We start from the raw sequence: 5,391 nt of genomic DNA, 5'->3' as shown, positions 1-5,391 counted from the left end.
TTCTCTGCTGCCACCCTTCAAGCTGCCCAGCTTCTCCCAATGATGGATTTTAATCTCTTAGGATTGTACTATACCCACTTTCCTCTCCAGGTTCATTGATGAAAATACCTCCCCCTTCTTCCTGTTCCCATTAAATGTTGTTTTACCAGTGACTTTGTTTAAAGTGCTTCTGTGGCTTTCATTTTCAGTGGGATGGAGCCCACAAAGGAACATGAGGTAGGCACATACAGCCTCCACACTGGAAAAGGTGGTCTTTTCATATCTGCATCCAGTTATCCACTGGAAGACACACACTATTATGTGACCTTTGGGTTGCCCCAATAAACGTATTGCCCTAGTATGGATTTGGGGTTTCTTTTCTTATGGCCAACATGGCTGCCTTTACTACTTTTCCTCAAAGTTAATCCATTTCTCACAGAGTTCAGGGCAATACATTTAATTAAAATATATTTCATTGGCATGTCAGGATGAACAAATACGAGATAAGCATGTGGAAAGGACTGATACCCGAGGCCCTCGCCATGAGGGAAAAAAAGATATTGTCCTCCTGTCCATGACATGCCTGGGGTGTGGGTAGGGGCTGACCCTCTGGTTGATCTCTGTTGATGGGTATATCACACAAAGTTCCCAGCTCTGGTGCTGCTTTTTTGCTACATCACTTTTTCACAGGAAAACATGTATGCATTCTGGATACTTGAAGTATTTATTCAACATTTTTCCATATATGTGAGAACAGGAATGGAAAGAACTACTAGGAAGTTGAGACTGGTGACACCAGTCTCAAATGTGTTGGTCAATGAGGAGGATTTATGCCCTAAATACCAGCATGTATTCATTTGCGTATTTATTTTATTACAATTAACTTGAATGTTTGGTGTTGTGGGATGGGCTTGAGGCAAGCCCCAGGGCCAAGTGTGGTATATATATTGCAACTGTAGGTGGGCTGTGTGGGCCATGGGTTCTGGGGCCCTCTTATGTAGTTTTGTCACTGAGATTGGGCCAGACTAATATTTCAGGAGCCTTTTCCCACAAAATAACCATAGCGGGTGGGAGAGGGAATGCATGGAGCAAAGGATCTTGGGAGCCTTAGGTCAGTGGGTTGCCTGGCAACCAGTCCTGCCTCAGCTGAAAGGGCTGGTGAGAGGGCCTCATTCCTGCGCAAGCATTCTTCACATGTTGCTGAGCCACTGTGTCTCAAACCCAACTTCAGGCATGGAGATATGGATTAGGGATGGTAGGTCATTGCCACACAACCTATCTTTCCTCTCAGTCATTTGGGCTATTGGGAAAATGTGATTCTATGCGTATGTTAGCCTTCTACCTGAGCTAAGAAGCCAAAAGGAGAATGAGAATGTGGAGCTTTTGGTATCCTCCATTTCAAGAGTGTTCGTATCTTAAATAATACGTGCCTAGTTTTCAGTGAGATAGTAAACCTGTACAACTTCAGATTGTGTGTTCCTCCATGCAACAACATTAATAGCCAGTGTGGTGTAGTGGTTAGAGAGTTGGACTAGGACTCAAGAGACCCAGGTTCAAATCCCCACTTGGCCATGAAGCTCACTCTCAACCTAGCCTACCTCACAGGGTTGTTGTTGTTGTGAGGATGAGGAGGATCGTATATGCCACCTTGGGTTCCTTGGAGGAAAAGGCAGGATATAAATATAACAAAATAAATAAATTGCATCTAACAAACCAGGAGGTCAACAGAGAAGGCTTTTCTTGATCCCTTCTCCAATATGTTGAATTTTCTAGGAGGGTTTTCTTTTTGTATGGAGGAACAATCAGTCACATGGATCTCCACCTGCAGTCTAAAGTGATACAGCTCAGACAGAAGTTTACCACCTTGGTGAAAACTAGGCCAAAGACTGAAGCCCCCTTCACATATTATATGTGAATTAAAGGAGCTGCAAGGCTGGTTCAGTCCTGGAAGTTACATGGCTTCCCCTCTCAACCCCTGGGAAAATAACACTTCCAGAAATGTGGTGCCAGTAATTTTGGGAGGCTGGTATGCTGTGCCTAAGAGCATGCCCCACACTCAGAAAATAATATATATTACAAATCCTCCCTCATTGATTTTATTCATTATTGCTGGAATGTGCAAAGATTTCCCTTCCTGCTACCCAAACTGGCAGCATTGAAAATAAAAATTAGGATTTCACTTGCTTCAGCATCCGGCCTTTAGCAAAGGCCTTTCCTCAGGCTGGTCTGGCTGCAGATGATCCATTAAGGCTGAAAATCCAATACACTTGGCATTTCACTGATATTTCAATTGGTCTGCTGCTCTCTTAGCCCTGCCCAGCCCCCTTAGCTGTGCTTTGGGCACATTTCAAGTCCCTCAGCAAATATATTCAATTGCCTGGTTTTCCCGTAAGCGGCTGGCACAATTCTCAGACATGGGAGGGTGGGGCAGCGGCAGCAGATCAGAGGCATAGGGATGGTGGATAGAACTCTCAGAGAATGACTGATCTGAGAGATGTTTGCTACTGGCCGTCTGCCCTCCTTCTCTGAGCTTTTTTTCAGGAGTGATTTATTTGTTGTGATATCTGCATTGTCTGTCTCTGCATCCTCATGTTGATCTCATTAGTATGGCTCATCCAAAACCAGATTAGAGTGGTACCAAACCATCAGCGGTATTAGGAAAGGTAAGTTAGCTTTATTGTTGGCTGTAGGGAGTTTAGGACAGAGGTTTGCAATCCTCACTTTAGTCATTTTGTGTTTAGATACCACACCCAGGACATAGCAGTTAATTTGTATTACTGAAACACCCAGATAACACCAGGACTCTGCTGGATGGTTGCAGAAAGAAGACTCTGAGACTGAATGAGACACAGCCTGTATCCCATTTAATCCATAGTCTGAATCATCTCACACTCAAAGCCCTCTGGCTTTGGCTCACGCCCAGCATCAGCACACAGCACCCTTGGGCACGTGTCAAAGGCCTAAGAGCCCTTGGGGTGGGGGGATGCCATGGCTGAGGATGGCACCACTTTAATTCTTCATGTGTGTGTAAACGAGGGCCTAGAGTGGAGAGGAGCACTGGACTGGCTGGCTGGAGCTGCCTGCCATCACCTTAATGCCCCCATGATGCCCTTGGGCCCTGCCCCTAGAATAGCGTCACTCTGCAGTGCTGTATCAAGGCCCAGAGGCATCGTGCAGGAATTAAGATGGTGGGAGCTCTAGCCAGTCCAGCATTTTTCTTCTCAGTGCCAGGCAGCATGGAAAGAAGCACTTGGCAACTGGAGCTCCTTTCAGCCCCATCGCTGGTCTCTGCTTCTCATCCCCATTGCTCCCCATAAAGCTTCTTGGGAAGGCCAACAGAAGGTACCTTGCCCAGGGCATCCCCAAACCTGGTGGATTTTTATTTGTTTATTTGGCTTGTACCCCACCTTTCTACCAAAAATGGCATTCAAGGCGCCTTTGCCTTCCCCCCCCGCCCCCATCTCAGTGTCCTTATATCTTTGTCCTTGAACTCACCTGTTTGAAGATCTCCTACTCTCTTTAAATGCTTTTGCCCTTCTCTTTTGGTGCCTGGAAGTGCCACCCAGAACATGTACACCAGCGATGGGGAACCTGTGGTCCTCCAGATGTTGTTGGATTCCAACTCCCATCAGCCCCAGTCAGCATAAGCAATGGTTGGTGGTGATGAGCGTTGCAGTTCAACAGCATCTGGAGGGTCATAGGTTTCCCCCACTCCTGATCTATATGTTGCCATCCGTCATGCTCCCGCTGGAGAAATCCTCCACTGAGGAGCTAGAGCTCCCACAGACTGACAATGCCAAGGAGCCACCCATGTCAGGAGACCTGGGGCAGCCTGGGCCCCAGAGGGGAGATGACTGGGAGTCTGTCCCTGCAGCAGGAGGGGAGTTCCACCTCTGAGGCAGATGCTGGGTGACTACCTAGCCCCCAAGAGCATAATCACCTCAAGAGGCTATCCAGTAGGCCTCCTTTGAGAAGAAGTGCTGGATTACAAAGGAGGACTCCTCAAGAGGAAAGGACTGTTCAGGAGCAAGGCCCTCTTCCCAAGTAGGACTTTTTTTCCAGAGGGCCTGTAACGGACTGCAGCTGAGTCCTGGGTGGGGCTCAGGAAGCTCTGACTATATAAGCCTTCAGATTCAGCCTAGCTTTTGCTGGACCAACATTGTTCTACCAGCACCAGTGCTGTGTATCTTGTTTTCCTGGCCTTGCCTTGTGACTGAACCTCTGTGCTACTGATCCTTGGACTCCTACTTGACTCTGCTTCTTGGGCTGTGTATTGCCCCTGACTGGCCTTGGCTGCACCTCAAACTTCTCTTCTGGAAACCACTACTTGCCTGGTAAGACTGTGCATTGATATTGCCTGTATCTTGCCCCTTCCTGCCTAGTCTGATCCTACACTGGACTGAAACCTTTGCACTTGACCATTTGCCTGCTTACTTAAATTGCCTATTTTCAATTCAATTTTATTATGGTCATAGACCAGCAAGTTAAAAGATAGTTTCAAATACAACATTTATATAAGCTATCCAATTGAAGATCAAAAGAAGAAATATCACTAAAAAAACAAGTTAAAATAATCTCAATCAAATAAACGAAAGGACAAAATTTGCCTGCTTATTTGAATTGCCTATTGGATTTGCCCAGCACAAAGTCTGACGTGGTTATAGCAGGACATCACCTTTTGAATCTCTTTAAAACTTACCTTGTTCTTTTGGCCTAACCTTTTAGTCCTCAACCCCTACAGCAGCCTTCCCCACCCTAGTGCCCACCAGATATGTTGGATTCCAACTTCCAGCCTGGGGATAGTGGGTGCTGGACTCCAACACACCTGGAAGGGACCAGGTTGGGGGAAGACTCTCCTACAGCAATTAACTCAAAAGCTGGGTTCTGAAGAGGCAGAGGAACTAGAGATCAAATCACCAACATTCACTGGATCATGTAGAAAGCAAGAGAATTCCAGAAAAACATCTATTTCTGCTTCATTGACTACGCTAAAGCCTTTGATTGTGTGGATCACAACAAACTCTGGCAAATTCTTAAAGAGATGGGAGTACCAGACCACCTTACCTGTCTCCTGAGAAACCTGTACGAGGGTCAAGAAGCAACAGTAAGAACCAGACATGGAACAACCGATTGGTTCAAAATTGGGAAAGGAGTACAACAAGGCTGCATATTGTCACCCTGTTTATTTAACTTATACGCAGAGTACATCATGAGAAATGCCGGGTTGGATGAATCACAGGTCGGAATTAAGATTGCTGGGAGAATTATCAACAACCTCAGGTACGCAGACAATACCACCTTAATGGCAGAAAGTGAAGAGGATCTAAAGAGCCTCTTGTTGAGGGTGAAAGTGGAGAGTGCAAAAGCTGGTTTGAAACTCAACATTAAAAAACGAAGATCATGTCATCTGGC

The sequence above is a fragment of the Heloderma suspectum genome, chromosome 2 (genome assembly GCF_057233095.1).
Source record: "Heloderma suspectum isolate Gila_16-S chromosome 2, 16-S_ref, whole genome shotgun sequence".
Classification (NCBI taxonomy): domain Eukaryota; kingdom Metazoa; phylum Chordata; class Lepidosauria; order Squamata; family Helodermatidae; genus Heloderma; species Heloderma suspectum.
Note: the sequence above shows the minus strand (reverse complement) of the source record.